Source organism: Physeter macrocephalus, chromosome 4, assembly GCF_002837175.3.
Source record: "Physeter macrocephalus isolate SW-GA chromosome 4, ASM283717v5, whole genome shotgun sequence".
NCBI classification, from domain to species: Eukaryota; Metazoa; Chordata; class Mammalia; order Artiodactyla; family Physeteridae; genus Physeter; species Physeter macrocephalus.
The window spans coordinates 61,203,206-61,224,851 of NC_041217.1; the positions used below are offsets into that span (position 1 = coordinate 61,203,206).

At 38.0% G+C, this 21,646-nt stretch overlaps 1 long non-coding RNA gene across 2 annotated transcripts in view; it reads left to right on the forward strand.

The window, feature by feature from the left end:
- The window catches only part of LOC114486001 (uncharacterized), a 39,201-nt gene extending 22,240 nt beyond the window's left edge, over window positions 1-16,961 (forward strand). For both annotated transcript variants that reach the window (XR_003679243.2, XR_008617099.1), the window contains one exon: window positions 16,592-16,961. This is a non-coding gene — a long non-coding RNA (uncharacterized lncRNA). The remainder of the gene's footprint in view (window positions 1-16,591) is intronic.
- The last annotated feature ends 4,685 nt before the right edge of the window (window positions 16,962-21,646 follow it).

Consider the following 21,646-nt stretch of genomic DNA (forward strand, 5'->3'; position numbering starts at 1 on the left):
CTTGCACTGTTGGTGGGAATGTAAATTGATAGAGCCACTATGGAGAACAGTATGGAGGTTCCTTAAAAAACTAAAAATAGAATTACCATACATATGACCCAGCAATCTCACTACTGGGCATATACCCAGAGAAAACCATAATTCAAAAAGACACATGCACCCTGATATTCATTGCAGCACTATTTACAATAGCCAGGTCATGGAAGCAACCTAAATGCCCATTGACAGATGAATGGATAAAGAAGTTGTGGTATGTATATACAATGGAATATTACTCAGCCATAAAAGGGAACGAAATTGAGTCTTTTGTTGATATGTGGATGGATCTAAGTACTGTCATACAGAGTGAAGTAAATCAGAAAGAGAAAAACAAATGTCGTATATTAACGCATGTATGTGGAACCTAGAAAAATGGTACAGATGAACTGGTTTGCAGGGCAGTAGTTGAGACAGGTGTAGAGAACAAACGTGTGGACACCAAGGGGGAAAAACTGCAGTGGGGTGGGGATGGTGGTGTGCTGAATTGGGCTATTGGGATTTGGGATTGACATGTATACACTGATGTGAATGAAATTGATGAATAATAAGAACCTGCAGTATAAAAAAAATAAAGAAAGTGAAGTGTGCTTCTGGTGAGGTCTCAAGGATATGAAGAACATGTTATTTAAAATTGGAGGAAAGACAATCCTTTTTCTAAAATGGCAGAAAATTTGGCTGAATTGTATTCTAGTGCTGGGTGAGAAGCAGAATGTGTAAATGATGAAATTTTATATTTAGCTGAGGTGATTTCCAAGCAAAGTGTGAAAGGTGCAGCCTGTTTTCTTTTTGTTGCTTATAGTAAAATGAGAAAGAGATAAATTGAAGTCAAACATATTAAGCAACCCTTTCCTGCCCCAGGATTAGACAATTTGGGAGGTTCTAAACCTATCAAATTGCAAAGTGTGCAAAAATTAGGAAATTTACTTTTGATTAAACATATTATAGACAGAAGGTCAATGGTATTGCTGGACATCCTTTTGTTAAACAGATTAGGTATGAGACGCATGGATTCAATCAACTCTCCCAGAAGAAGCTAAGAGTAGAGAAGGGGTTATCCAGGAAGAATCTGTGGAGACCTCTATTGTCTAATGCATGGATCCCCTTAACATACATTGCAGACCCATGTGGTTTTGGGAGATATTAGCAGAAACACTTTCACCTTGGACTGTAAAGGTCAGTGAGTGGACAAAATTAAAAATGGTTGTCAGATTCCCCAAATTCGATAGACAGGAAATGAGCCAACAGAGCTACTAGGCTGCAAGCACGTCCTACCCTTCAAGAAAAAGGAAGACTGCCTTAGTGGGTGGAGCTGTGGGTCCAGAGAATGGGGGTAATGGAGCAACTGCTGAGGGTAGAGCAGGCAGTGGAGCTGCTGCCAAGGGTGCAGGGGGTGATGAAGCTGTGGGTCCAGAGGGTGAAGCCTTGAGCCACAGAAGACTATACTCAGGCCTTGAAATTTAAGGCTGTTCCTAAGATAGAAACAAGAGGAATCCCAAGCTTGTAAAGGAAGATGATTTCAGTTTTGCCTATACTGAGTTTGAGGCAAATGTAGGACATCCAGTGGAAGATGTATAATAAGCCACTGGAGTTAAGTTTCTGGAATTCAGGAATGAGATCTGAACTGAAATCTCTCAAATAGAGTAGGTGTGATGTTTGTAAATGCAACTTAAAGAAATGAAGGTCATTGTTTTAGGAAGGTCAACACTGAAAAAATAGACAGACAGGATGGAGAAGTCACTTGGGGAGAAATATCAGCTGAGGATGGGTTTATTGTGAGAAAGTTTTGAATCACTGTTAAATGTTGTGATAATAGAAGCAGAGAGGAAGGTGCTAAAGATTCAGGACAGAGGCAATAACTAATCGGTGAGGTGAGATCCCCCAAGGAAGCAGAGGGAGATGAGTTCAGAGCGTTGGTTGGTGATTTGAATTAGAAAAGTGGCAAGAGTGGAGAGGGAAAGGATGAGCTACAAAGTAGGTCAAGTGGCAGAATGACTTATAGAAAGTCCTGCACAGTATTAGTTGTTTATTGCTACGTAACAAATTACTCCAAACTTAGCAACTTAAAACAATGAATATTTATGGTTTCACAGTTTCTGTGGGTCAGGAATCCAACACAGCTTAGCTGAGCTGAGCACCTCTGGCTCAGGATCTCTCAGAGCACTGTCAACAAGCTTTCAGTCAGGGCTGCAGTCATCTTCATCTCAAGGCTCAAGTCTGGAAGAATGGTGATAGAGGAGATCCCAGCCTCTGTCCTCCCACAAAGATCAACAATTAGACAGCTACCCATGCACAAAAATAACTCTGGAGGAGCTCAAGGGTCCACTTAAGCAACTTTAGCAACACAGTGGGGAAAAAAAAACCCTGAAAATTACTGCACCAAAAGAGAAGAAAGACAGCTTCATTTTGCCTCTTACCCCATCCCCAAGCCAGCATTGCTCAGTGCCAAGACGGAACCTCGGCCAGAAAGAGGTCCCCTCATCAGGAAAGGAAGAATGGGGTGAGTGACCAGCTTCCCCAGCCTTTCTGGATGCCACATGAAGATCCTGCTTTGGTTTTACCCCATCCATACCAGCGAAGCTAGGAACAAGGGGAAAAGCAGGTACTACCAAAAGCAGCCATGCTGCAGGACCTACTGTAGTTCCCAGTGACCTGCTCTGTAGACAAACCCAGCAGATTTCACAGATGAAGAAGCCAGTGGGCAGCACAGTCTCTGCAGAACCCTGCAGATTTCACCAGTTTTGCCCCACAGGCTTTCATGTTCATGACACCAGCTGCCCGTGTCCATTCCTGCACTTTCCTTCCTGCCCTCAATATAACATGGGCAGAGCACTGGCTGCCAACACAGGCTCTGCAGCAAGACACGAGCCAAAGAAACCTATGCTTCATTCACACCACTGTGCACACACTTGGGAGGAGACCCTCCAGCTGTGTACTTGCATGTTCCTAATCTGATGCCCTTCACTGGCCTCCAATGCAGTGTGCATGCCTGAGTGGAGACTGTGTAGCCATGAGAAAGCATGCCAAAAGCTAAGGCCCCTGTAGCTGCTTATGGGCCTGGATCAAGCCTTGTCTTTGGTCACTGGCCTGCACTACTGCACTCATCTGTAGCTAGCCTCTCTAGCTATGCACCTGCATGCCCCCAGCCTGACCTGACTCTTGTCAATGGCCTCCACTACCATGTACCCATGACAAGACCCAGCAGCTATGGTAGTTGACATCCAGGGCCCCTGCAGCTAAGAGTGTGCCTGTAAGTGGCTTTGGTTCTTGCTGCCCACCTTAGCCCCCACGTTAAGTGTGTCTGAAACTGGCCTCTGCTACTGCATAGGCACCTGCAGCTGGCCCCCACAGCTGAGTGTGTGCAAACCACCAGCTCTAGTCACCATCATTTCCTGCCATGGTCCCTAGCCAATGGGCCTGGAGACAACACTGAAGACCACAATAGCCCTTGCAGCCACTGCAGATTCTCTGCTGTGCTTGCCAAGGACCACATAGTTGTCAATGCTGTGGACCCCAGGAACCTGAGCTGAAGAAACATCACATCTCTCTGAACCTGGTGCCACTATGTTCTCTCACAGCTGGTACCCCATACCACTAGACACAGGGTAACAGCATACCCCAGTGTGCCCTATCTGTAGGTGAAAATCTTCCCATAATGAAGTTAACCCATAAAGTCTAGAAGAGGTGACTGCTTCTTCAAATGTGAAGATACCTACACAGGCTATAGAAATCATGAAAAATCAGGGAAATATAACTCCACCAAAATAATACAGTAAATCTCCAATAGTTTCTCCAAAAACATGGAGAGCCAAATATTGCCTGAAAAGGAACTCAAAATAATTGTTCTAAAGAGCCTCAGAGAACACAACAATTTAATGATATCAGGAAAAGGATACAAGAACAAAATGAGAAGTTAAAAAAAAGGAATAGAAAATATAAAAGGTAACAAAAATTTTTGGAGCTGAGGGATATATGACTGAACTGAAGAATTTTATAGAGCATTTCAAGAGCAGATTAGATGAGGCAGAAGAAAGAGTAAGTTAGCTTGAACAGAACAATTAAAATTACCCAATTAGAGAAGCAAAATGAAAAAAAGAATGGAAAAGGGGGAAGAATGCCTACATAACCAATAGGATACCATCAAAAGAACCATTTGCAAATTATCACACTTACAGAAGAAGACAGAAAAGGGTAAAAATCATATTTAAAGAAATAATAGCTGATAAAATCATAATAAGTTCACAGACACCCCAAAACACACCACTGGACATGGTTCTGCACACCAGAAAGACAGGATCCAGCCTCAACCACTAGAACACAGGCATCAGTCCCCTCCACCACGAAGCCTACACAGCCCACTGAACCAACCTTATCCACTGGGAGAAGACACCAAAAACAACGGGAACTATGAAGCTGAAGCCTGCAAAAATGAGACCCCAAACACAGTAAGTTAAGCAAAATGAGAAGACAGAGAAATACACAGCAGATGAAGGAGCAAGGTAAAAACCCACCAGACCAAACAAATGAAGAGGAAATAGGCAGTCTACCTGAAAAAGAATTCAGAGTAATGATAGTAAAGATGATCCAAAATCTTGGAAATAGAATGGAGAAAATACAAGAAACGTTTAACAAGGACCTAGAAGAACTAAATAGCAAACAAACAATGATGAACAACACAATAAATGAAATTAAAAGTTCTCTAGAAGGAATCAAGAGCAGAATAACTGAGGCAGAAGAACGGATAAGTGACCTGGAAGATAAAATAGTGGAAAAAAGTACAGCAGAGCAGAATAAAGAAAAAAGAATGAAACGAATTGAAGACAGTCTCAGAGACCTCTGGGACAACAGTAAATGCACCAACATTCGAATTATAGGGGTCCCAGAAGAAGAAGAGAAGAAGAAAGGGACTGAGAAAAATTTGAAGAGATTATAGTTGAAAACTCCCCGAATATGGAAAAAGAAATAATCAAATCCAGGAAGCGCAAAGAGACCCATACAGGATAAATCCAAGGAGAAACATGCCAAGACACATATTAATCAAACTCTCAAGCTGAAAACTTCCCTAATATGGGAAAGGAAATAGTCAATCAAGTTCAGGAAGTGAAGAGAGTCCCATACAGGATAAATCCAAGGATAAAGATGCCAAGAAATATTAATCAAACTATCAAAAATTAAATACAAAGAAAAAATATTAAAAGCAGCAAGGGAAAAGCAACAATTAACATACAAGTGAATCCCCATAAGGTTAACAGCTGACCTTTCAGCAGAAACTCTGCAAGCCAGAAGGGAGTGGCAGGACATCTTTAAAGTGATGAAAGGGAAAAACCTACAACCAAAAACATTTAACAAGGACCTAGAAGAACTAAAGAGCACACAAACAATGATGAACAACAAAACAAATGAAACTAAAAATTCTCTAGAAAGAATCAAGAGCAGAATAACTGAGGCAGAAGAACGGATAAGTGCATTCACCTGGAAGATAAAATAGTGGAAATAACTACCACAGGGCAGAATAAAGAAAAAAGAATAAAAAGAATTGAGGACAATCTCAGTGACCTCTGGGATAAAATTAAATGCACCGACATTCGAATTATAGGGGTCACAAAAGAAGAAGAGAAAAAAAAAAGGGACTGAGAAAATATTTGAAAGAAGAATAGCTGAAAACTTCCCTAATATGGGAAAGGAAATAGTCAATCAAGTTCAGGAAGTGAAGAGAGTCCCATACAGGATAAATCCAAGGATAAAGATGCCAAGAAATATTAATCAAACTATCAAAAATTAAATACAAAGAAAAAATATTAAAAGCAGCAAGGGAAAAGCAACAATTAACATACAAGTGAATCCCCATAAGGTTAACAGCTGACCTTTCAGCAGAAACTCTGCAAGCCAGAAGGGAGTGGCAGGACATCTTTAAAGTGATGAAAGGGAAAAACCTACAACCAAGATTACTCTACCCAGCAAGGATCTCATTCAGATTTGATGGAGAAATTAAAACATTTAAAGACAAGCAAAAGCTAAGAGAATTCAGCAGCACCAAACCAGCTCTACAACAAATGCTAAAGGAACTTATCTGGGCAGGAAACACAAGAGAAGGAAAAGACCTACAATAACAAACCCAAAACAATTAAGAAAGTGGTATAGGAACATACATATCGATAACTACCTTAAATGTAAATGGATTAAATGCTCCAACGAAAAGACACAGGCTTGCTGAATGGATACAAAAACAAGACCTGTACATATGCTGTTTACAAGACACCCACTTCAGACCTAGGGACACATACAGACTGAAAGTGTGGGGATGGAAAAAGATATTCCATGCAAATGGAAATCAAAAGAAAGCTGGAGTAGAAATTCTCATATCAGACAAAATAGATTTTAAAATAAAGTCTATTACAAGAGACAAAGAAGGACATTACATAAGGATCAAAGGATCAATCCAAGAAGAAGATATAGCAATTGTAAGTATTTATGCACCAACATAGGAGCACCTCAATACATAAGGCAGATGCTAACAGGCATCAAAAGGGAAATTGAGAGTAACACAATCATAGTAGGGAACTTTAACACCCCACTTTCACCAATGGAAAGATCATCAAAAATGAAAATAAATAAGGAACACAAACTTTAAATGGTACATTAAACAATATGGATAATTGATATTTATAAGACATTCCATCCAAAAACAGCAGATCACACATTTTTCAAGTACTCATGGGATATTCTCCAGGATAGATCATATCTTGGGTCACAAATCAAGCTCTGGTCAGTTTAAGAAAATTAAAATTGTATCAAGTATCTTTTTTGACAGCAATGCTATGAGAATAAATATCAACTGCAGGAAAAAATCTTTAAAAAATACAAACACATGGAGGCTAAACAATACACTACTTAATAGCCAAGAGATCACTGAAGAAATCAAAGAGGAAATCAAAAATGCCTAGAAACAAATGAGAATGAGAACACAATGACCCAAAACCTCTGGGATGCAGAAAAAGCAGTTCTAAGAGGGAAGTTTATAGCAATACAATCGTACCTCAAGAAACAAGAAAAATCTCAAATAAACAACCTAACCTTACACCTAAACAATTAGAGAAAGAAGAAGAAAAAACCCCCAAAGTTAGCAGAAGGAAAGAAATCATAATGATCAGATCAGAAAAAAATGAAAAGAAAATGAAGGAAACAGTAGCAAAGATCAATAAAACTAAAAGCTGGTTCTTTGAGAAGATATAGAAAATTGATAAACCATTAGCCAGACTCATCAAGAAAAGAAGGGAGAAGACTCAAATCAACAGAATTAGAATTGAAAAAGGAGAAGTGACAACTGACACTGCAGAAATACAAAGGCTCATGAGTGATTACTACAAGCAACTATATGCCAGTAAAATGGACAACCTGGAAGAAATGGACATATTCTTAGAAAAGCACAACGTTCCGAGGTTGAACCAGGAAGAAATAGAAAATATAAACAGACTAATCACATGCATTGAAATTGAAACTGTGATTAAAAATCTTCCAACAAACAAAAGTCCAGGACCACATGGCTTCAGAGATGAATGCTATCAAACATTTAGAGAAGAGCTAACACCTATCCTTCTCAAACTCTTCCAAAATATAGCAAAGGGAGGAACACTCCCACACTCATTCTACAAGGCCACCATCACCCTGATACCAAAACCAGACAAAGATGCCATAAAAAAAGAAAACTACAGGCCGATATCACTGATGAACATAGATGCAAAAATCCCCAACAAAACACTAGCAAACAGAATCCAACAGCACATTAAAAGGATCATACACCATGATCAAGTGGAGTTTATCCCATATGCAAGGATTCTTCAATATATGCAAATCAATCAATGTGATAAACCATATTAACAAATTGAAGGAGAAAAATCATATGCTAATCTCAATAGATGCAGAAAAGCTTTCGACAAAATTCAACACCGATTTATGATAAAAATTCTCCAGAAATAGGCATAGAGGGAACTTACCTCAACATAATAAAGACCATATATGACAAACCCACAGCCAACATCATTCTCAATGGTGAAAAACTGAAACCATTTTCACTAGGATCAGGAACAAGACAAGGTTTTCCACTCTCACCACTATTATTCAACACAGATTTGGATGTTTTAGCTACAGCAATCAAAGAAGAAAAAGAAATGAAAGGAATCCAAATCAAAAAAGAAGAAATAAAACTGTCATTGTTTGCAGATGACATGATACTATACATAGAGAATCCTAATGATGCAACCAAAAAACTATGAGAGCTACTCAATGAATTTGGTACAGTAGCAGGATACAAAATTACTGCACAAAAATCTCTTGAATTCCTATACTCTAATGATGAAAAATCTGAGAGTGAAATTAAGGAAACTCTCCCATTTACCATTGCAACAGATGAATAAAATACCTAGGAATAAACCTGCCTAAGGAGGTGAAAGACTTGTACTCAGAAGACTATAAAACACTGATGAAAAAATCAAAGATGATGTCAACAGATGGAGAAATATACCATGTTCTTGGATTGGAGGAATCAATATTCTGAAAATGACTATACTACCCAAAGTAATCTACAGATTCAATGCAATCCTTATCAAACTACCAATGGCATTTTTCACAGAACTAGAACCAAAAATTTCACAATTTGTATGGAAACACAAAAGACCCTGAATAGCCAAAGCAATCTTGAGAAAGAAAAATGGAGCTGAAGGAATCAGGCTTCCTGACTTCAGACTATACTACAAAGCTACAGTAATCAAGACAGTGTGGTACTGGCACAAAAACAGAAATATAGATCAATTAGAAATGAATTACAGGAAAAAATCTTTAAAAAATACAAACACATGGAGGCTAAACAATACACTACTTAATAGCCAAGAGATCACTGAAGAAATCAAAGAGGAAATCAAAAATGCCTAGAAACAAATGAGAATGAGAACACAATGACCCAAAACCTCTGGGATGCAGAAAAAGCAGTTCTAAGAGGGAAGTTTATAGCAATACAATCGTACCTCAAGAAACAAGAAAAATCTCAAATAAACAACCTAACCTTACACCTAAACAATTAGAGAAAGAAGAAGAAAAAACCCCCAAAGTTAGCAGAAGGAAAGAAATCATAATGATCAGATCAGAAAAAAATGAAAAGAAAATGAAGGAAACAGTAGCAAAGATCAATAAAACTAAAAGCTGGTTCTTTGAGAAGATATAGAAAATTGATAAACCATTAGCCAGACTCATCAAGAAAAGAAGGGAGAAGACTCAAATCAACAGAATTAGAATTGAAAAAGGAGAAGTGACAACTGACACTGCAGAAATACAAAGGCTCATGAGTGATTACTACAAGCAACTATATGCCAGTAAAATGGACAACCTGGAAGAAATGGACATATTCTTAGAAAAGCACAACGTTCCGAGGTTGAACCAGGAAGAAATAGAAAATATAAACAGACTAATCACATGCATTGAAATTGAAACTGTGATTAAAAATCTTCCAACAAACAAAAGTCCAGGACCACATGGCTTCAGAGATGAATGCTATCAAACATTTAGAGAAGAGCTAACACCTATCCTTCTCAAACTCTTCCAAAATATAGCAAAGGGAGGAACACTCCCACACTCATTCTACAAGGCCACCATCACCCTGATACCAAAACCAGACAAAGATGCCATAAAAAAAGAAAACTACAGGCCGATATCACTGATGAACATAGATGCAAAAATCCCCAACAAAACACTAGCAAACAGAATCCAACAGCACATTAAAAGGATCATACACCATGATCAAGTGGAGTTTATCCCATATGCAAGGATTCTTCAATATATGCAAATCAATCAATGTGATAAACCATATTAACAAATTGAAGGAGAAAAATCATATGCTAATCTCAATAGATGCAGAAAAGCTTTCGACAAAATTCAACACCGATTTATGATAAAAATTCTCCAGAAATAGGCATAGAGGGAACTTACCTCAACATAATAAAGACCATATATGACAAACCCACAGCCAACATCATTCTCAATGGTGAAAAACTGAAACCATTTTCACTAGGATCAGGAACAAGACAAGGTTTTCCACTCTCACCACTATTATTCAACACAGATTTGGATGTTTTAGCTACAGCAATCAAAGAAGAAAAAGAAATGAAAGGAATCCAAATCAAAAAAGAAGAAATAAAACTGTCATTGTTTGCAGATGACATGATACTATACATAGAGAATCCTAATGATGCAACCAAAAAACTATGAGAGCTACTCAATGAATTTGGTACAGTAGCAGGATACAAAATTACTGCACAAAAATCTCTTGAATTCCTATACTCTAATGATGAAAAATCTGAGAGTGAAATTAAGGAAACTCTCCCATTTACCATTGCAACAGATGAATAAAATACCTAGGAATAAACCTGCCTAAGGAGGTGAAAGACTTGTACTCAGAAGACTATAAAACACTGATGAAAAAATCAAAGATGATGTCAACAGATGGAGAAATATACCATGTTCTTGGATTGGAGGAATCAATATTCTGAAAATGACTATACTACCCAAAGTAATCTACAGATTCAATGCAATCCTTATCAAACTACCAATGGCATTTTTCACAGAACTAGAACCAAAAATTTCACAATTTGTATGGAAACACAAAAGACCCTGAATAGCCAAAGCAATCTTGAGAAAGAAAAATGGAGCTGAAGGAATCAGGCTTCCTGACTTCAGACTATACTACAAAGCTACAGTAATCAAGACAAAATTCAAATGGATTAAAGACCTAAATGTAAGGCCAGACACTATAAAACTCTTAGAGGAAAACATTTGCAAATCACTCCATGACATAAATCACAGGAAGATCCTTTTTGACCCACATCCTAGAGAAATGGGAATAAAAACAAAAATAAACAAATGGTTCCTAATGAAACTTAGAAGATTTTGCACAGCAAAGGAAACCATAAATGAGACAAAAATACAGTCCTCAGAATGGGAGAAAATATTTGCAAATGAAGCAACTGACAATGGATTAATCTCCAAAATATACAAGCAGTTCATGCATCTCAATATCAAGAAAACAAACAACCCAATCCAAAAATGGGCAGAAGACCTAAATAGACATTTCTCCAAAGAAGATATACAGATTGCCAACAAACAAATGAAAGGATGCTCAATGTCACTAATCATTAAAGAAATGCAAATCAAAACTACAATGAGGTATCACCTCACATTGGTCAGAATGGCCATCATCAAAATATCTACAAACAATAAATGCTGGACAGGGTGTGAAGAAAAGGGAACCCTCTTGCACTGTTGGTGGGAATGTAAATTGATACAGCCACTAGGGAGGACAGTATGGAGGTTCCTGAAAAGACTAAAAATAGAACTACCATACGACCCAGCAATCTCACTACTGGGCATATACCCTGGGAAAACCATAATTCAAAAAGAGTCATGTACCACAATGTTCATGGCAGCTCTATTTACAATAGCCAGGACATGGAGGCAACCTAAGTCTCCATTTACAGATGAAGGGATAAAGAAGATGTGGCACATATATACAATGGAATATTACTCAGACATAAAATGAAACGAAATTGAGTTATATGTAGTGAGGTGGATGGATCTAGAGACTGTTGTACAAAGTGAAGTTCAGTCAGAAAGAGAAAAACAAATACCATATGTTAACACATATACATGGAATCTAAAAAAAAAAGAAAGATTCTGAAGTACCTAGGGACAGGACAGGAATAAAAATGCAGACATAGATAACGGACTTGAGGACACAGGGAGGGAGAAGGGTAAGCTGAGATGAAGTGAGAGAGCGGCATGGACATATATACACTACCAAATGTAAAACCGATAGCTAGTGGGAAGCAGCCGCATAACACAGGGAGATGAGCTTGGTGATTTGCGTCCACCTAGAGGGTTGGGTTAGGGAGGATTGGAGGGAGACTCAAGTGGGAAGAGATATGGGGATGTATGTATATGTATAGTTGAAATACTTTGTTATACAGCAGAAGCTAACACACCCTTGTAAAGCAATTATACTCCAATAAAGATGTTAAAAAAATAAAAAATATTAAAGAAAATAAATAATGGCTGAGAACTTCCCAAATCTGGGGAGAGATTTGAATATCCAAGTTCATGAAGCACATACGGCAGAAACAAAATGAACTTAAAGAGATCGTCTCCAAGTCACATTATAATAAATTTCCAAAATCAAAGGCAAAAAGAGAATCTTAAAAGCAGCAAGAGAGAGAAAAAAAAAGCTTGTAACTTACAAGGGAATCCCCATAGTCTATCAGTGGATTTCTCAGCAGAGGTTTTACAAGTTGTCAGAGAGTGGGATGGTATAGTCAAAGTGCTGAAAGAAAAAAAAATTGCCATTAAAAATACTTTAACTTGTAAAACTATCCTTCAGAAATGAAGGAGAGTTAAGGACTTTTCCAGAAAAACAAAAGTTGAGGATTTTCATCACTAGAGCTTCCTAACAAGAAATGTTGAAAGGAGTTCTTCAGGCTGAAATAAAGACACTACTTAGTAACATGAATCATATGAAAATATACAACACACTGGTAAAGGTAAATATATAGTCAAATTCAGAATACTCTAATACTGTAATATGATAGAGTACTAACCACATAACTCCAGTATAATGGTTAAAAAACAAGACTTAAAAATAACTATACTATTAAAAATTAACTATTAAGCTACGATAATTTGTTAATGGACAAAAAATATAAAAGAGGTAAATTGTGACATCAAAAGCATAAAAGGGCAGGGGAATAAGAGGGTAGAGTACTTGTATGTGATCAAATTCAGTTTTTATCAGGGTAAAATAAACTGTTTTATCTATAAGACGTTTTATGGTTGCTGGGGTGGAAGAAATGGGGAGTTGTTGGTCAAAGGGTTTAAACTTTCAGTTATAAATTGGATACATTCTGGAGATCTAATGTACAGCATGATGATTATAGTTAATAATACTCTATACTTAAAAGTTGCTAAGAGATAGATATTAAATGTTCTTGCCACAAAAAAGAAACCATAACTATGTGATATGATTGAGATGTTACCCAATGCTATTTTGTACTCATTTTGCATAATATAAATATATTCAATTAACACATTGTATACCTTAAATTTACACAATGTTATTTGTCAATTCTATCTCAGTAAAGCTGGGGAAAAACCCATTAATATACAAATAGGTACAAAGAGGGGAATAATTAAATGAATTACGATTAGTCATATGATGCACCATAAAAAATGGCTCAAATCATAGAGGATTCACTTCCAAGTTTACTCACATGGTTGCTGTCTGGCCTCAGTTTCTCATTACTTGGTCCTCTCTATATTCACCTTCAAATCCTTCTGACACGGCTTATGTGTTCCTTCTGAATGAATGATTCAGAGGGAGAAAGCAAGACAAAATACCCAAGCTGAAAGCCACAATCTTTTTATAACCTAATTCTCAGAATTAACACACTACCAGTACTGCAATATTTTACTCATTAGAAGTGAGTCCAGTCCACATTCAAGGGGAAGGTATTCAACCTCCACTTCTTAAAAGGAAGGGTATCAACAATTTTCTGCACTTGTTTTTTAAACTACCACATTCACATAATCTGCTGAAAGGAGACCATACAAAGATGTTAAAATATTAGGCTGACATAAAATATTTTTCTCTGGCCCACAACAATAATAGCCATCTTTTAAAGACATGTCTAAGAGGGCTATCTTCTTTCATTTCCATAAAGTAAAATATCTCTTTAAGTGCTTCTGCATATTTTGAGGAAAGAGAAAATTGACAAAAAACTTTCATTATAAAAACCACAGTTTCACAGATAGGAAATCATTAATTCTTCTAGCAGTGTTTTGTACAAGGAGTATACATTTAGTAGGAAGATCTTTCCATTTTCTTTGGTAAGAAGTAAAGTTTACATTTTCATGGTCTGCCAAACATACAGGTACATGAGTAAAGTCTAGTTTGTGTTTGGATAAGATATCAACAATCTTTTTAAAAAAAAATTTTCTGTGGTTTACATAATTCAAAAAGACACATGCACCCCAATGTTCATTGCAGCATTATTTACAATAGCCAGGTCATGGAAGCAACCTAAATGCCCATTGACAGATGAATGGATAAAGATGATGTGGTACATATATACAATGGAATATTCCTCAGCCATAAAAAGGGATGAAATTAAGTCATTTGTAGTGACGTGGATGGACCTAGAGACTGTCATACAGAGTGAAGTAAGTCAGAAAGAAAAAAACAAATATAGTATACTAATGCATATATGTGGAATCTAGAAAAATGGTACAGATGAACTGGTTTGCAAGGCAGAAATAGAGACACAGATGTAGAGGACAAACGTATGGACACCAAGTGGGGAAAGTGGGTGGTGGTGGTGTGATGAATTGGGAGATTGGGATTGACATATGTACACTATTATGTATAAAATAGATAACTAATAAGAACCTGCTGTATAAAAAATAAATACATAAAATAAAATTAAAAAAACATTTTCTGTGGTTTAAAAAAATCTTCATAAAATTCAAGAAAATAATTGGAAAATCCATTTTTCAAACCGAAATACTGAAGACGTAGAGGGAATTTTGTTGTTGTTGTTGCCTTGATTCAACTTACCACCTAATAAACTGTAGAAAACATGGTTTTCAGTAAAATTTTACAGAATCAATTCTATACTATTATCTATTATCAAAATTTTCTATATTATGCAACAATAGACATTTCAGTTGTAATCTATGGATCAGAAAATGTAGCTTTACTCAGTTTCATAGAGAAATCAAGGCAAAGATATGATAATGTATGTTCGTTGGTGTGGTGTGCCTATGCTAATTTTCAGCTGAGCATTGGTGTCTTTTTAGAAGACAAAATAACAACAACAACAACACTTTAATTGAAAGAAATACTTTTTTTTTTTTTTTGCGGTACGCGGGCCTCTCACTGTTGTGGCCTCTCCCGTTGCGGAGCACAGGCTCCGGAAGCACAGGCCCAGCGGCCATGGCTCAGCGGCCATGGCTCATGGGCCTAGCCACTCCGCGGCATGTGGGATCTTCCCGGACTGGGGCGTGAACCCGTGTCCCCTGCATTGACAGGCAGACTCTCAACAACTGCACCACCAGGGAAGCCCTGAAAGAAATACTTTCGTGTCTCATTTTGGGCTTGTGAGATTCAGTCTCCAAGTCAGTGCTTTCACCATAAATGTCCCTATGCCATGCCAACTCCAAATTATTTTCTCAGATTGTGCACTGTGCTCTGTTTTGGTTACTTATGCCTCCACCCCCCATCCCAATGCAGTTGTACCTATCTTTCCATCACTCATTAAAACAGCACAGTTAGTTAGCCTTCTCTTTTGTCAATGTCTGGGTCATGCTGCTATAGTAATTGATTATAGTATATGATTATACTGTTGTAATCATTCTTTTTTATGTATTGTTTTATTGGAGTAAAATTGCTTTACAAGGTTGTGTTAGTTTCTGCTGTACAGTGAAGTGAATCAGCTATATGTATACCTATATCCCCTCCCTCTTGAATCTCCCTCCCCCCCTCCCATCCCCATCCCTCTATGTCGTCACAAAACACTGAGATTGGGGTACATGTGACTAATTATTAGAGAAATGCAAATCAAAACTACAGTAAGGTATCACCTCACACTGTTCAGAATGGCCATCATGAAAAAATCTACAAACAACAAATACTGGAGAGGGTGTGGGGAAAAGGGAACCCTCTTGCACTGTTGGTGTCTTGAATCTCCCTCCCACCCTCCCATCCCACCCCTCTAGGTCGTCACAGAGCACCAAGCTGATCTCCCTGTGCTATACAGCAGGTTCCCACTAGCTATCTATTTTACACATGGTAGTGTATTTATGTCAAACTTAATCTCCCAATTCGTTCCACCCTCCCCTTCCCCCACTGTGTCCACATGTCCGTTCTCTAGATCTACATCTCTATTCCTGCCATACAAATAGGTTCATCCGTACCATTTTTCTAGATTCCACATATATACGTTAATATATGATATTTGTTTTTCTCTTTCTGGCTTACTTCACTCTGTGTGACAGATTCTAGGTCCTTCCACATCTCTACAAATGACCCAGTTTCATTCCTTTTTATGGCTGAGTACTACCATATGACCCAGCAATCCCACTACTGGGCATATACCTTGAGAAAACCATAATTCAAAAGGTATTGTAATCATTCTTATTTTCATTATCTGAACTCAGGAAACAGGGTCACAACAGTCACAATGTGAAAAAATTTAACTAGCTCTATATTGATACAAAGCACAATTGTTGATCCATAGGCAAAGTAAAAAATGGACTGTTAATTCTTATGATTACCATGCTCTTAAGTTGCACACTTAAGTGTTATTACCTGGAGCAATGCAACAGAGGATGACCCATTATTGTGAACTCCAAATATGTAACCTAACCCCGAAGGTGAAGGTAGGGTTCAGCCTTTGGGAGATGATTAGGACATAAGGGTCCTGCCTCTTGAATGGGATTAGTGTCCTTATAAAAGATGTCCAAGAGAGCTCTTTTGCAATATCCTGCTATGTGAGGACACAGCCAAAATGCACCGTCTATGAAGCAGAAAGTTGGATCTCACCAGACACTGAATCTGCCCGTGCCTTGATCCTGGAATTCTGGCCTCCAGAACTGTGAGAAATTAATTTCTGTTGTTTATAAGCTACCCAATCTATGGTATTTTGTTAGAGCAGCACAGACTAAGAGAGAGATCCTGGCAAAAAGCAGCAACAGTCACTATAGAAGGCACATAATGTGTTGCTTTCAATTGACACAAAAAACAGTGTTACTTTCAGCCCTATTTTTTTGGTCACTGTATGGGTTTTGTACTTTTTCCCTAACTTTCCACACCCATGGCCATTTGGACTTTCTGCTTACCGGGGAAGAGTTTCTCCAGACAGGAGACTTTCAACATTAAAACTGGATAATCTTGGGCAAACTGGGAAGGTTGGTCATCTTGCATTATAAAGAAGTCCCTATACTCCAAAAAAAAAAAAAAAAATCAAAGTTATTGCCTGGTTGATAAATACACACTGTGAGACTCTTTTTCCAATTTGGCATAACTATCTCTGCTCACCAAGATTCCGCCACAGGTTTCCCAAAAGATACCTTTCTCTCTCCACTCTGTTCCTCCTCCCTCTCAGCACACTTTAAGCTGGCCATTCAGTTAGAAGCAAATTAAAGATGTGTTAGTGAGCTTCACAACAGAAAGGAGAAATTGAGGCCGTTGTCTGGACAATCTAGACAAAAAGGTTTGTTAGTGTTGACAACTTGAAACTAGGCAGAGGTGCGCATGGGCCGTGAATAATCTGATCATTGCCGTCTTCCATATATTTGGATACATGCAAAAGAAGGAGTTTGTCCTGAGCTAGAGCTGTCTGTGAAATGCTCCAATCGAGGCCAACAAGGAAAACAGGTTCTCTCCCTCAGGAGTGTTATTAAATATAAGAAACTCTGGCTAGACCTCTTAAGAATCGTCTTTGTTCTTCACTTCCCTGTACCTTTCACAGAATTCTTTATTACTTAAGGGTCTGCCTACAAGTGGTCCTCACCACTCATCTCCAGAAATGAACTTCCCCTTATTTCATTACTGATGAGGTCCCAATCCCATCTCTCCACTCAGGGGCCTGAGTCAGGATGGAGTGTGTTATGAGACACCTGGTTGGCTATAAAAATGTTTCTCCAAAACTTCGAACACTTCTATGAAAACAAAACAAAGCAATCTAAAACAACAACAAAAAGCAATCTATTCCCTGAATAATATTTCAGCCACACTGAATTACACCATGACCTATGAGCATGCTTGTGGAACACAAAAGTACCTGCAGGGATGGCAAATGGAGTCTGGGTCAAATGGAAAGAGAAAATGCTGTCTAGCAAGGCTCGAAGTTTGTGACCTCCCTCATCCCCATGATACGAGGTTGCTCAGGCTAATGCAGCATGCATGCAACTTTCACAGAGAGGAAGAGCTGCTGTGGCTAGGTGGAACGGTTTTCCTTTGATATTGGGAGATTTTCAGTTTAGTAGTGGCGACAGAGGTAGAAATATCCAGAGCTGCCAGCTAGAACTCAGGACAATGTAGAAAAAAAATGTTGGGGTTATTAAAATCGTATTTTACTCAGATGTTGGTAATGGAGACAAGATCTCACAAAGCCCAGCAGTGATTTTCTTGGTGCTGCCTGGGATCCCAGCCCCTGGCATTGCAAAAATGCTAAAGAAGGCCAATTAATTTGCTGCCAGGAATGTTCTTGGTGCCAGGCAAGGATTCTTGCTTCTGCCTTTCTCAGCTTTTTAAATTTGCTTAGCAGTGGTTTTCAAACCAAGCTCTTACAGGGAAAATTCCACGTTCCATGTCTGAAATGTTTAGTGCTGAAGTGTTTTGTCATGTGGGCAAGTTAATCCACTGCTCTTAAGCTTCAATTGGTTTTACCACCAGTAAAATGGGGATATAAAACTTAGTTCACTGGGTAGTTATATTAAACTAGATAATATGTTAGATAATATCTGTAAAGATCTTAGTATAGTTATCTTGGACAAGTTTCACACTCAAAAAATGTTCGTCATTTTTAAAAGAGATACAGATACTTGAAAATGTGAAATGTAATCCTCTAGTAAAATATTTTTTCCTAGTTTGTGTGATAGAATTTGTACTTGGGTGAGAATTTCATCGTGTTTGGTTTCACTGATTTTTCTATTCAACCTTGCAGTCAACTTCACTGAATATGTTTTCTTATACATTTGCCGATGTTTCCACCTTTTTCTAGGAAGATAGAAATCCTGTGCTAAAATCTTAATTTTGGATTCCATCTTTTGTTTCTTTTCAATTATTTTGTCATTCCTTTCTGGTGTTAAAAACGAGAAAACCAGCCCAAAGTGGAGTTGTTCATGCTAAGTTTCATGTCACCAGACTGAGACTTAATTATAGTTTCAGCTTTTCCAGGGATGAAATCTGAAACCTGTCAATCAAAAATTACCTGATCTGGGGCTTCCCTGGTGGCGCAGTGGTTGCGCGTCCGCCTGCCGATGCAGGGGAACCGGGTTCGCGCCCCGGTCTGGGAGGATCCCGCATGCCGCGGGACCTGGGCGCCCGGAGCCTGCGCCCCGCAACGGGAGAGGCCACAACAGAGGGAGGCCCGCATACCAAAAAAAAAAAAAAAAAAAAAAAAAAATTACCTGATCAGCATTAGTTAGGTAAACTGCCTGATAGACTTCTACCATCCCCTAAAGGAAAGTAACTTTGCAATAACCAATGCACTTTTTTGCCTAGTGTAACTTCCTTGTTGCATTCTGCCTATGAAAGTCTTTCATTTTGTACAACTTATCAGAGCTCCTTTTTATCTGCTAGATTGGATACTGCCCAATTTGAATCAATTTTTGCTCAATAAACTCAAACATTTTAAATATGCCTCAGTTTATCTTTTAACACTGGTCTCAGCTCAGGAGTGGCTCAACTAAGGGGTGAGTTTTCCCCTAGTTTAATCTCTCCAGATGCCCATATCTGCACTCAGCTCATGGGCCTCTTTCACAAATTTTTGCATCAGCACTGTCTACCCTCCACCTCTGCTATGTATGACTCCATCCATTAGGTCTCACCTAATTGGCCCTAAATCTACATTATCCTGATTTTTTTCAGTATTCTTTTGTATCCATACCTTCTCTATGACTAGATTATGAGATTCTTAAGGTTAGGATTACCATATATTCATTTACTTATTGTTAATCCTTGTAGCTCCTAGCAGAGTGTGAGACCCACACTTGGTAGTCAACAAATACTTGCTTTCAAACTCTTTCCTATTCAAACCTGAAAGCATTTAGGGGGTCTGAAAAGAAGGATTTCCTCAGGCAATCTTGAATGGCAGATCAGAATGTAAAATTAATACTAATAACAAAATCAGCATTTGGTATTTATAGTATGTTTAGTCATATCTAAGTTGACCCTCACAACAACTCATTGAGGCAGGGAGGAATTATTATAGTTATCTTCATCTTACAGAGAAAGACTTTAACTCATGAGGATTGAGCTACTTTTCCAAAGTTTTGCAGATTGAACATTGCAGAGGCAGAATGAGAACCAGGTAACCTGACTCTGTATCCCATACTCTCCCCATGGTGCTGAGCTGTTATCTTCCCAACCCAATTGATGAAATATTTCCCTACAAAATCTCCTCTATATCTGTACATCTGAACCAAGGCATGAGGAGTCATACTTTGCCCTAGAAACAAGAGCTCTCATTGTAAAGAAATTCTTTTTCTGCTTTTCTTTTCTGAACTAAATTTACGTAAGACTCGTGGTCTTGGTTAAGGGTTGATCGTTTTCATTTTAAGTTAAAATATTGCCCTTTAGAGAAAACAGTTGTCTTGGAATTTAGCACCTACACCAAGTGTCCAAGCTTGGAAGTCAGGGCAAGGTAGAATGCAGCCAACAGACGCTCAGGGGTCATCTTAGTAGTTGTAGTCCAGCACAAAGCTGTTGAAGGCAAAGAGGTTGATACTCGTGAGGTACATTTAGGAGGTCTCTCTTGTTGTGCTATTTCAAAATCATTCCTAATAATGCTGGTTTCTTGAGGAAGCAGGGATACACCCTACGGCAAAAGAATTCCCATACATACAGGTGTTGGATGAAAGCTGAACATTTGCCTCAAACATTTGACACTGTCTTCCCATCAAGAAAAAAAAAAATGTGAAACTAGAAGCCCCAAAAGACTCTCTTCATAGCAATTCAGATTAATAGTTTAAGACACACTTATAATGTCATAGAAAAGTGGAGAATTCTGTGAACATTTAGTAATTACATAATGCTCAAGTCATAGCAATAATAACAAATTCAGCAGTGTATTAAAAATTAAACAAATAATAGGGTATTGTGTAAGAGTATAGAGATATGAAAGAAACCAGAAGAGACTAATGTGAATATTTTTGAGTAGCCAAAGTGAATTTTTTTAGAACCTCTAATAGCCAAAATTCAGTTTTAATGAGGGCATGGTGCTGTTTACAAACAGGAATACAGCGTATTGTATGTCATAACACTGAAAGAATGAGGTAATACTAAGCTCGGCCAAAACTATGGTTTTGTTTCACTCTTAAATGGTTTAACCATTGTGCTTAAATCACCCAGTTAAATAAATCAGATATATTGTTTGTTTCTTCATTGTCCAGATTGGTTGCTTGATGGAACAGTTCAGTCATAATGGCTGAATTATGGCAGAATTGGTGCCCATAAATATGGTCTAGAGAGGATTATATACTTTTTAGATTGGAAAACACAGTATAGATTTCCTTGTCCAACGTTTGTAATCAACTATACTTTTACAAGTATCATCTATAAAATCTCATGCTGGAAGGAATTTGGAAGGACCAATGATACTTTTTGGCAAAATTTGACATTTGCCTCTTGCACAATGCTGGAAAGAGCTTGGGCTTTGGAGTCAGAAGTCTTGACTTCAAGTCTTAGTCATATCTCATGTAACTATGTAAACTCAGTCAAGTCACAATCTCTGGGTGTCTACATCATCATTTGTAAAATAGGGACAATAATACCTACCCCACAGGTCTGTAGAAG